Here is a 13,522-nt window from a genome sequence, read left to right on the forward strand (position 1 = left end):
TGGACTACAGTAAACGGGATTTCCTCATTCCAGTGTTCTACAGGATTTTTTCACATCATTCTGGACCGGGTCAAACAGATCTTCCTCACTATTCCCTGCTTTTCCTACTCTGTCTCTGCCTTCCACCCCCTGGGATTGATTCCTTTGGGCTGGACGGGAGAATTCGACTCAAGCCCTGTGGGCAGCAGTGTCATTCGCCCTGTGGGTGTCGACCCTGTATGAGTCACTGATTTAATTTCCCTCCCCTTCTCTTACCTAAACCCAACCCTCCTGCTCTCGACCCTAACCCCACCTGCACCCTATCCTAACCCCAACCCTAGGCCCCTGGTGGGTCTCTCTCTTTCTTGTCTTAAACCTAACCCTCCTTGCTTTCTCTTCTAACCCTAACCCTCTTTTACTCCCAGCACAGGTAAGTATTATTGTTGACATTCATGTTGTATTATTGTTGACATTCATGTTGTTTTATTGTTAAGTGACTTTTTATTGGTAAGTATTATTGTTGACATTCATGTTATTTTTATTGGTAAGTATTATTGTTGACATTCATGTTGTTTTATTGTTAAGTGACTTTTTATTGTAAAGACGCTTTGGTTCAAGGCGGCTGTTTAATTAATAAATGTATATGTATTCCGCTTGTATTTTCTTTATTATCCCCAGTTACTCCTCAAGACTGCATTAGGATGGACTGTTTTTCTGTGGACCAGACTATTTTTCCAAATTTATATGTTGATTCACCAATTGGACTGGAAACACACACTGGGGATTTGATCAACCCTGGTGGGCCTGCCTATGGGGAGGGTGTCTAGTGTTTCGAAGGCCGAAACGCCCGATGATCCTAGGTATACTACTGATGATGTGTTTCCACAATTTAGATTTACATTTGGATTTATTTCTCACTTTTAATTGACTGACAGACGCTAAGACAGCTGTACTTGTGTTAGCAATGGGTAGTGTTAAAGTCTTCGGACAACAGTATGTCATCCCTGAGGGATGTTAATGCTGATAGGCTCCTACTTGCCAAAAAAGGTTAGGTCTGAAAGAAGAAGACCAGACAGTGACAGAAGACTTGGACACAGGATGTTGGATGAAGACTTGAACACAGGATATTGGAAGAAGACTTGGACACAGGATGTTGGATGAAGACTTGAACACGGGATTTTGGAGGAAGACTTGGACACATGATGTTGGATGAAGACTTGAACACGGGATATTGGAAGAAGACTTGGACACAGGATGTTGGATGAAGACTTGAACACGGGATATTGGAAGAAGACTTGGACACAGGATGTTGGATGAAGACTTGAACACAGGATTTTGGAGGAAGACTTGGACACGGGATGTTGGATGAAGACTTGAACACGGGATATTGGAAGAAGACTTGGACACAGGTTATTGGAAGAAGACTTGGACACAAGATGTTGGATGAAGACTTGGACACAAGATATTTTTTATTCTGATGACCTTAGCAATGGGTAGTGTTAATGTCTTCGGACAACAGTATGTCATCCCTGGGGGTTGCTAATACTGATAGGCTCCTATTTGCCAATAGGGTCAGGTTTGAAAGAAGAAAACAAGTCATGGGCATGGGATCATCAGGAACAATACGTCCAAGAAGAATATCCTATGTAACAATAGGTAGTAGTAAAGTCTTCGGACAATTGTTTCCCTGAGGGTTACTAATGCTACTCCTATTGGTCAATAGGTCTGGCAGTGGAAAGGGAGGAGCCTATAAAACAGACTCCTGCTCATTCATTCATTTCAGGGGGACGGAGTGAGTGGGGTTTCAGGTGCGCGTGCCTAATTGGGGTCTCACCTGTACTGTGGTCCCGTTGGGGTCCCACAGGGTGTTTCCTCGTTATTACTGCCACACCTAACTCTGCCGGGGCCTTGGCCCTACTTGCTCCTATTGCCCCCTTTTCCATTTCCGCTCTTATTTACTATATTGCCTCAAGAAGATATTTTACAAGGTTTTGTTCACTCTACAATTTTTGTAAGATGGCCTGTGGCCTTACTCTCCTATTTTTGGATTTTTCACAACACTCTGGACAAGATTGAACAAGATTTTTCACAACACTCTGGACTACAGTAAACGGGATTTCCTCATTCCAGTGTTCTACAGGATTTTTTCACATCATTCTGGACCGGGTCAAACAGATCTTCCTCACTATTCCCTGCTTTTCCTACTCTGTCTCTGCCTTCCACCCCCTGGGATTGATTCCTTTGGGCTGGACGGGAGAATTCGACTCAAGCCCTGTGGGCAGCAGTGTCATTCGCCCTGTGGGTGTCGACCCTGTATGAGTCACTGATTTAATTTCCCTCCCCTTCTCTTACCTAAACCCAACCCTCCTGCTCTCGACCCTAACCCCACCTGCACCCTATCCTAACCCCAACCCTAGGCCCCTGGTGGGTCTCTCTCTTTCTTGTCTTAAACCTAACCCTCCTTGCTTTCTCTTCTAACCCTAACCCTCTTTTACTCCCAGCACAGGTAAGTATTATTGTTGACATTCATGTTGTATTATTGTTGACATTCATGTTGTTTTATTGTTAAGTGACTTTTTATTGGTAAGTATTATTGTTGACATTCATGTTATTTTTATTGGTAAGTATTATTGTTGACATTCATGTTGTTTTATTGTTAAGTGACTTTTTATTGTAAAGACGCTTTGGTTCAAGGCGGCTGTTTAATTAATAAATGTATATGTATTCCGCTTGTATTTTCTTTATTATCCCCAGTTACTCCTCAAGACTGCATTAGGATGGACTGTTTTTCTGTGGACCAGACTATTTTTCCAAATTTATATGTTGATTCACCAATTGGACTGGAAACACACACTGGGGATTTGATCAACCCTGGTGGGCCTGCCTATGGGGAGGGTGTCTAGTGTTTCGAAGGCCGAAACGCCCGATGATCCTAGGTATACTACTGATGATGTGTTTCCACAATTTAGATTTACATTTGGATTTATTTCTCACTTTTAATTGACTGACAGACGCTAAGACAGCTGTACTTGTGTTAGCAATGGGTAGTGTTAAAGTCTTCGGACAACAGTATGTCATCCCTGAGGGATGTTAATGCTGATAGGCTCCTACTTGCCAAAAAAGGTTAGGTCTGAAAGAAGAAGACCAGACAGTGACAGAAGACTTGGACACAGGATGTTGGATGAAGACTTGAACACAGGATATTGGAAGAAGACTTGGACACAGGATGTTGGATGAAGACTTGAACACGGGATTTTGGAGGAAGACTTGGACACATGATGTTGGATGAAGACTTGAACACGGGATATTGGAAGAAGACTTGGACACAGGATGTTGGATGAAGACTTGAACACGGGATATTGGAAGAAGACTTGGACACAGGATGTTGGATGAAGACTTGAACACAGGATTTTGGAGGAAGACTTGGACACGGGATGTTGGATGAAGACTTGAACACGGGATATTGGAAGAAGACTTGGACACAGGTTATTGGAAGAAGACTTGGACACAAGATGTTGGATGAAGACTTGGACACAAGATATTTTTTATTCTGATGACCTTAGCAATGGGTAGTGTTAATGTCTTCGGACAACAGTATGTCATCCCTGGGGGTTGCTAATACTGATAGGCTCCTATTTGCCAATAGGGTCAGGTTTGAAAGAAGAAAACAAGTCATGGGCATGGGATCATCAGGAACAATACGTCCAAGAAGAATATCCTATGTAACAATAGGTAGTAGTAAAGTCTTCGGACAATTGTTTCCCTGAGGGTTACTAATGCTACTCCTATTGGTCAATAGGTCTGGCAGTGGAAAGGGAGGAGCCTATAAAACAGACTCCTGCTCATTCATTCATTTCAGGGGGACGGAGTGAGTGGGGTTTCAGGTGCGCGTGCCTAATTGGGGTCTCACCTGTACTGTGGTCCCGTTGGGGTCCCACAGGGTGTTTCCTCGTTATTACTGCCACACCTAACCCTAACCCTAACCCTAACCCTAACCCTAACCCTAACCCTAACCCTAACCCTAACCCTAACCCTACTAACCCTAACCCTAACCCTAACCCTAACCCTAACCCTAACCCTAACCCTAACCCTAACCCTAACCCTAACCCTATGAATTGGTTATCACAACAGGCTTAGAGGGCATAGGGCCTTTTAACCAGGAAGCCTTTAACAAAGCGGTGTCCTGGAGCAAGGGAAGGTATAGAAGGAAATTCACAATCTCCTCTGCTAATACCTTGCAGGCTAAGCTTTCAACAGCAAATAACCCTCAGCCCAACCTTTCCTTTGTTTTGGATGAGGCAGATTTTACACCATTGAATGTGGGTCCACCTGCTTTGGAGCAGAGTCCACTCATTAGACCCCGGTCGTATGCTGAGACGGTTAATACAGTGACCCAATTCCATCACACTCCTCCTACAGTGCTGTTGGAGGTTAACCGTTCCCAGACTGCACTACTGGTCCCTACCTTAGACGCTGGTGGGGATGGGGTGGCTCCTGGACCCCTGGTTGCCTCCGTGGGTATCCACGGGGGGATGCCATCCAATTTGGGGGTTCGAATGTCACCCATCCCGGCTATCCACACTGCTTCTCTGCATAGCACTAGAGAGGCCCCGCCCCAACCCCCAGTAGGCCGCCAGATCCTGGTGGAAGTAGAGGTAGAGAGGGTCACGCTCCCTTCCACACTGGGAGATTTGGTGCTGGGGAGAGAGGCGGGAGGCGAGGGGTCTGAGACTGGTGCTGTGGTGGAGGTTGGGATTACATCAGCTGGGGCAGATGTGGAGTCAGTGGAAGAACCATTCTACTCCAATGTGGTGGTACCTTGCAGTAACAACATATCCCCTTCCACTCCAGAGGAGACCGAGGCCACGCTAGCAGAGACAGCTAACCCAGGGGGCAGAGCAGAAGATAGGGAAAGGACAGGTGACAACACAACAGATCAATATCTGGGGGTTACCTGTTTTGAAGAATTCCATAACATCTCTGGAACTGCTGAGTTATCGCCTCCTGGGCATGCGGCTCGCCGGGAGCCACGGGTTCATCCTAGAACAGAGAGAAAGATCTTTGAGTGGAATTTGGAGGTAATCAAACCCATTGTAGTGATAGGTGATTCCAACCTGGCACGCATCCCTACTTTTGTAGATCCCAGAGTACAGGTGGACGGTTTCCCGGGGGCTACTGCAGACCATCTTAGGGGAGTTTTGTGCAAACTTCTCCCTAATCCAATGACAGAGAAGGTGATTATTTCTGTAGGATTAAATAATTGCCTCAGGAGACAAACGTCTAGTACAGCCTGGAAACAACTACAACAAGTTTTGAGGGTGTGTGAAAAGGTTTTTCCAAATGCTGAGCTTTATGTACCGGTTATTCATTTTTCAGATAGATTGCCATATGCATCACAAGACTTGATAAGGAGGTTGAATTTTATAATAACAGAAAGATGTCAATACTTACCTGCCATACCTAGAATCCAGTTCCGGGTAGAGGGGCGGGATCCAGTCCACTGGGTGGGACCCACAGCTGCGGCTATTCTGAAACATTGGCTTAAACATTTAAACATGTAAGGGGGGAAGAATGTTTACTAACAACCCCCGTACAGTCTAATATTAAGAATCTTTCTGCCTCTTTCGGTCTTAGCTCAGTGGAACGTGAGGTTTTGGAACGAGGTCTTAGTTTTATTCCTACTCCCTTTAATTTAGATCGGATGGAGCTGTGTAGGGACATGTATGTCTATCACAGGAGATTAAAATTACATGATTATTTCCAATGTGATACAGACTTCCCACGTGTTCCTTTCACCAATCCATCTAAATGGGAACCTAGGGCAGAAATGGTGTCTTATACCATCCAGACACTGATTCAGAAGGACATTCAGTCTTTCTTACATTTTAAACCTAAGCCTTGTGTTAAGCCTAACTTCACTTCTGAACAAATGGAGGCAGTGAACAGGTTGAAGAATAACAAAAGCATTGTCATCAAACCTGCCGATAAGGGCTCTCAGATTGTCATTATGGACAAGGTACAATACCTTTTAGAAGCGGATAGACAACTTAGTAATGTACAACACTATGTCCCACTCCCCCACTCTATCCAACCTGCCACGCAGGAGATGATTAGGGGGATGTTAAGCCAACTTAGGGAAACCGATTACATCACGGACAAACAGATGTTTTACCTTATGGGTCCAGATCCACCGAGACCCAGGTTGTTCTATTTGCTACCAAAGATCCATAAGCCCCCTGAGACCTGGACGGTCCCCTTTGTGACCCCTAGTGGCCGCCCAATTGTCAGCGACTGTGGGTCTGAGTCCTATAGAGTGGCAGAGTATATTGACTCTTTTATTAATCCCTTATCTCAGAAACACAAAAGTTATGTTAAGGATACTTATGATTTTGTGGCTAAAGTTAAAACCTTGAGTGTTCCTACAGGTGCTTTTCTTTTTTCAATAGACATCAATTCCTTATACACTAACATTGACACTCAGTTGGGCCTCCAGGCAGTTTCCAGGGCGTTTGAACAGTTTCCAGATGTGCGGCGACCGGATAAAGCGATCCTGGAGCTACTGGAACTAAGCTTGGTCAGGAATGATTTTGAGTTTAATGGCAAATTTTATCTCCAAGTACATGGCACAGCAATGGGGAAGAAATTTGCCCCCGCTTTTGCCAATTTATACATGTGCTTTTGGGAGGAAACAGCTTTCCCCAAGTGCAAGAATCTACCACTCATGTATTTAAGATACTTGGATGATATTTTTGGGGTTTGGACACACTCTATGGAGGATTTCCAACTCTTTCTTTCCATCTTGAACTCTCATCATCCGGCCATTACCATCACTCACAACACCCAACAGTCAGAGTTGGAGTTTCTAGACACCCAGGTGTTCTTTGTGGAAGGGGCAGAAGGGGACAGTAGGAGGCTGGCTACGAGGGTCTTCTTTAAAGACACAGATAGACATGCCTTGCTATATAAATCTAGCCATCATCCTAAACATACCTTTAAAGGTTTGATTAAGTCACAGCTCATCAGATTCCATAGGATCTGTTCCTTCCCGGAGGACGTAGAAAAGGCTACCCAGATCTTGTTTAAAGCATTAGGGCCACGAGGCTATAGTAAACGGTTTCTGAGGAGCATTAAAGCAGAGGTCAAACAGGTCTTTTTAGAATATGGAAACTTTGAGAAAGCTGTAGATGAACGTCCTTTAGTCCCCTTGGTATGCACCTACTCACCAGCAATGGTGACCTTCTGTAAGACCATCAAAACCAACCTTCAGATGGCTTCGGAAGAGATGGAGTCTCTCAAGGACATTCGGGTGATCTCAGCATTTAGGAGGAATAGGAATCTGGGGGACATTTTGGTACACTCAAGATTAACAACAGACACTAAGAATTATACCTTACACACCTTGCTTAGGTTTCATAAGTTTTTATTTAATAAATTTTCAGGATTAGGAACACCAATATGGCAGAGGTTGGATTTGGAGACCACCAATGTCGTGTATGTTGTACAGTGTGGTCTATGCAAGATGTTCTATGTGGGTGAGACTGGAAACTCTATGAATGCTCGTTTAAAACAACATCTGTATCATATAGGAAAGGGTCTTGGCAAAACTCTCCTATATAGACACTTTTTGGAGCATTCAGTGGAGAACCTTACCATTTCAGGCGCGGAGAGTAACATCGCTTGGTCCACAGTCCAGCGTCAGCAGACAGAGAGAGGCTGGATTAGGAATTTGGGTACCATTGATCCTCTGGGCCTGAATGAGAAGTTCTAGTCTCACCGGGTGTAAATGAGGCCATCTAGTGTCCAAATTATTTCACTACAGTTGGGATGTGGATTTGGACACTTAGCACCTGGATTTGTGGGGGAGTTGGATTAGTACAGAGGAAGCTGCACAATGCTTATTATTGATTTTGAATCAACTTACCTTAAAATGATTTTTTTTGGGGGGGTATTGAAGCTCCATCTGGACTTTGGATTCCATCTACTGGCTATGGGAGAATTGGATTAGTATAGAGGAGGCTGCACAATATTCAGCTTTGAATTTCGAATTTTACTTACCTTACCTTGGGGGGTGTCGAAACTCTACTCCGGATTCCATCTGCTGGCTCCTTTCCATCTCCCTAGACATAGGCAGACCGCACTTGCACATACACTAAGGTGTAATCTTAATCAGAAGTTTTATTATTATATACAACATTTTGTATATATTTTTTATTTTTTGTAAAGCATTTAGGACCCCCCACTTATGCCTAAACCCAAGCGGGCGACATTATTATTATTATTATTATTTTTAGGCCCAACCAGCCCCTTACCCTAACCCCAACCCAGGGGGATTGGGGCCCTAACCCTAATTTACCCCTGGGTCTCCCCCACCCGGGCCTAAACCCAACCACTACCCCTCCATTCCCCCCCCCCCCCCCCTCCCCCTTTTCTGTCTTATTGTTGTGGTATTGTCTTGTCTCACTTTGTATGTCCCCTGTGGTGGTATATTTTAATTTTAGGGAGGTTTATCTTAGGTCTCCTGTGCCCGTGCATCACTTAACACTTCGGTGTTAAAGCCTCCTTTTAAAACCTAACCCTAACCCTAACCCTAACCCTAACCCTAACCCTAACCCTAACCCTAACCCTAACCCTAACCCTAACAATACCAGGAATCAGAAAAGAGTGTATATATGCACATACTTACTTACCTGTGATACTTACCTGTGATGACCAGTAGGGGGCAGAAGGGTTCCTGTAGGACAAAAAAAGAAAAAAGATCAACACAGATCTAAAGTATAGGGTATTTAGTGGTTGACTTACCTGGGATACTTACCTGCTAGGATACCTACCTGGATGGGAATATAATAATCCTCCTCTTCACCTTCTTTTATGGGGACAAAAAAAAAAAAAACATTGAATAAAAACACAGGACTTGTGCCAGTGCAACTCCAGCCCATCGTTGGGCTGAGACCTTTCCACAAACCTAACCCAGCCAGAGCCTAGTCCAGTGTCTTATTTTTTGAAAATATTTTTAAATTCCCCTTTTACTTCATTTTTTTCTTGAGGTTTTAGTTAGGAATTAAGTAACTGGCAACTTTTACAAAGAAAGTGTTGGGCCTAATTAAGCCTTAATTGAACACAAGAGGGTGTGAGAGGGGTATGGCAGATTGGCCAATTAGAAACCACAGGAAGTGGCCAAGCCCCCGCCCCCCTTCCACTACTTAACTTCCTGTCTGCCTCATCCAACTCAGTTCTCCTCTGAGGAAGCCTTATGAAGGTGAAACGTTAGGAGCTCCTTCTTTTATTCTTTTACTCTTTTATTCTTTTATGGGGGGCAAAAACTTTTAGAGTGCATTTTAACCTATGGTTTTATTCAGAGTGGACCCAGTCCATCTTTGAACTTTTTTTAGTCCTTGGTTTTAAACAAACAGTTGCACATTTTTTGCACCCAGTACTTGGCACTTTATGAGCAGGGGAGAGAACCCTGGTTGGCTCAGTTCCCTCTTTGTGTGGGGTGAGTGTGTGTGTGGGTGTGTGGTGCACTTACCTTATTCCTGGTTTGGAACCTCTTGTTCAAAAGCACAGTGTGCAGTTCTACAGGGACTGACCAAGGAAGGGGCCATCTTCACCCTGAACAGGTGTCATTGGGGCAAAAAAAGACAACCCTTGCAGTAAGGGCTCTCTTTTAGACAGGCTTTTCTAAAGGCCATTAATCTTCTATGTGCAATAAAAGGACTAAATAGGAAAATACCATAGGCCATAGATGCATTTTATTGATGTCTGAACAATTTTATTGAGACATTTTAGAAATACTTTTAGCAATTTTAGCGGTTTTACTTTTTATAAGGAGGATGGAAGTGGGACCAACAGATACAGGAAACGGGATAAACCGACCCAAATGCCTGAATGTCCCACTGGCCAAAATTTATTTTAAACTTCTCCAAGCTCTGCATCACACAGAGATCCTGGATGACTCCATCTCCAAGGGATCCTGTCCAAAAGGGATGCAGAGGCAGGTTAATAAATTAACAACTTTTATTAAACCTGCGTCCCCCTCGTTTGAGACCACCAGTAAGGTGAAAATGAACACCAACAAATGGTTAGAGGGGAACTTGGAAATTTTAAAATGTCATTATGATGATATGTTGGTCTTTTTACTGGGTGACTTACCTGGGATGGATGAGGAGGCTTTTCGAGTGGCGGTGGGCTGGGGAAGGTTGAGATACAAACGCAAATTCACAACAACATCAGTGAAAACATTGCGGGAATTACTCACCTCTCCAGGAGAAAATCCTTCTTCTCAAGCCTTCCGGCCGATGAATCCGGAAGACTTCCCACCATTGCCTGCGTCCATGGGTATGGGGGTCCTAACTCCAATTGAGGAGGACTCCAGCACCAGTGTGGTCACCCAGGGGGATGGATACTTACCTTTGGTAGGGATGAGGGAAACTCCAGAGGTCTCTGGTACATCTCCTGTGGGGAAAACAAAAAACATCAAACAGTCACATGGGTCAAACACAGTTGGAACTACCTTACTTACCTTTAAAGAGGCCCTGAACTTTACATCTGGGGTCTCTGAAATTGTGAGGGAGAGGGTCCAAGTTGCCCCCAGTAGTGGCAGTGAGGTGGCAATTAGCTCGACTATTGCCAGCCCACCCCCAACAGTGGAGACCAGTTTCCCTCCCAAAATGCTGTTGACGCGGTTGAGTGACACCATGGTGGGTATAAGGGGTCCTAACCCCACCTTGACCCTGAACCCTAACCCCAACCCTCCCTTCCCCAAATCTAATCCTCCCCCTTCCCCAAACCCCATGGTGGAAAGGGGACTTAACCCCTCCCTGATCCCTCATCCTAACCCCAACCCTCCCTCTCCTATACCTCACCCCAACCCTCCCTTTCCTATACCTTACCCCAACCCTCCCCCCTCCCCCCTCCTCCCTTCCCTTTCCCTGGAACCTACTTACCGTCACGCCCTCAGCCAGTCACAGCCAAAGGTCCTCCATCGAGAGGAGCCCGTTATCCATCCGACCTGTTGGAGGAAAATACAAGATTGGCAGTTAGACGTAGTGAAACCCATAGTGGTGGTGGGGGACGGTAATCTCTCGGCTATCCCTACTTTTAAGGATGATCTTATCCAAGTTGACAGTTTCCCAGGAGCGAACTGTCATCATTTAAGGGGGATACTAGAGAAATTGACACCTAACTCTAACACAGAGCATGTCATCCTGTCAGTAGGGATGGTTAACTGTCTCGACAGACAGAAACCCACGACCACCGTGAAACAACTGCAGCAGCTTGGGAAAACCTGTCAAAAACGATTTCCTAAAGCTGTTGTCTACGTGCCATTCATTCATTTCTCGGACAGGTTGGCTAAGGACCAGCAAGAATTGTTTGACGATTTTAACTTTTATGTTGATAGTAAATCTCCTTTTCAAACGTTACCTGAGATGGATAAACTCCAATTCCAGGTAACGGGACAGGATCCAGTTCTCTGGACCACTGAAACCGCAGAGAGAATGCTAAAATTATGGATGAGTGATTTATTATTATAAACATCTAAAGGTTGCATACCCCCTGCTGTCTTCCGAGTGGGAGGTGAGGGATTCCTGGGGAAAGAGAAAAAAGTTATTAACAATACCAGGAATCAGAAAAGAGTGTATATATGCACATACTTACTTACCTGTGATACTTACCTGTGATGACCAGTAGGGGGCAGAAGGGTTCCTGTAGGACAAAAAAAGAAAAAAGATCAACACAGATCTAAAGTATAGGGTATTTAGTGGTTGACTTACCTGGGATACTTACCTGCTAGGATACCTACCTGGATGGGAATATAATAATCCTCCTCTTCACCTTCTTTTATGGGGACAAAAAAAAAAAAAAACATTGAATAAAAACACAGGACTTGTGCCAGTGCAACTCCAGCCCATCGTTGGGCTGAGACCTTTCCACAAACCTAACCCTAACCCTAACCCTAACCCTAACCCTAACCCTAACCCTAACCCTAACCCTAACCCTAAACCCTAAACCCTAACCCTAACCCTAACCCTAACCCTAACCCTAACCCTAACCCTAACCCTAACCCTAAACCCAACCCTAACCCTAACCCTAACCCTAACCCTAACCCTAACCCTAACCCTAACCCTAAACCCTAACCCTAACCCTAACCCTAACCCTAACCCTAACCCTAACCCTAACCCTAACCCTAACCCTAACCCTAAACCCTAACCCTAACCCTAACCCTAACCCTAACCCTAACCCTAACCCTAACCCTAACCCTAATCCTCATCCACATCACACTACATCACATAACACTCAATCACACAACACCCAGGCCTACAACACTTATCCACAACGAATGCATCCACCCAATGCGCAGTCACACAATACTCAAACACATAACACCCATGCAGACTCGCACACACACAACACCTACACACACAGCACATACAGCACTCTGCCCACTGGTCAGGCACCGGATGAGGCCACCAGGCAAGCAGCAAAATTATATTTTAAAATAATACAGGCAGTCCACCATGGGGAGATCATGAATGCGGCCATTTTAACAAAGACCCACCCAAGAGGCATGATGAGGCAGGTGGGGAAACTCACTTCTTTTATCAGGCCTTCTTCACCTACTGAACACACCACACTTTTAGTTGCAGACAACACTACATTATGGATGAACAATAACCTGGGCATTTTACAGACACACTACAACACTACCATCCAGACTCTCATTCCGACAGCACCCACACTCAACACCACTGCATTGCACATAGCCATGGGGTGGGCACAGAAGAGGTACACACACAGACTCACACAGACAACCATTGCAACAGTAGAGACACTTCTACAACTCCCCTCAGCCACACAGCACGGGCAGTCACACAGGACCACTCCAACACCGCAGTCACCCACTCAACAGCCAGCCACTACACACATAGTCACCCCCACAACAGATCCATCTGTACATCAGCCACTCACTACTACTACCACTACTGCACACACAACCATCCCTGCAGCACACACATTCACCCAACAGCCACGCAAGACATATGCAGACACACTTAAATCACAGACACCTAGCCAACAGTCATCCAGCATCTCCACACATACTATTACAACACAGGCACCTACATCTCAACCACCTATCACACATACAGCCCACCTTCCATCACACCCACTGGTGAACATAACTAAGAACAATGCACCACAGTCACTTCCTCAACGACAACCCAGAACACACACTCCACACACAACACAGTCCTCCCTTCAACAGGTATCTACAATACACACAGCTAGTGACACCACACCACATACACCACAGTCATTCCTTCAGCAGCAAACTACAACACACATAGCTAACAACACTACACTACACACACCACATACAGCCAACAACACTACGCAACACACACCACACATAATCAACAACACTGCATCACACACACACACACCACATGCAGCCAACAACACTACACAGCACACACCACACACAGCCAACAACACTGCATCACCAGCACACACACACACACCACATACAGCCAACAATACTACACAA

The sequence above is a fragment of the Osmerus eperlanus genome, chromosome 1 (genome assembly GCF_963692335.1).
Source record: "Osmerus eperlanus chromosome 1, fOsmEpe2.1, whole genome shotgun sequence".
Lineage (NCBI taxonomy): Eukaryota > Metazoa > Chordata > Actinopteri > Osmeriformes > Osmeridae > Osmerus > Osmerus eperlanus.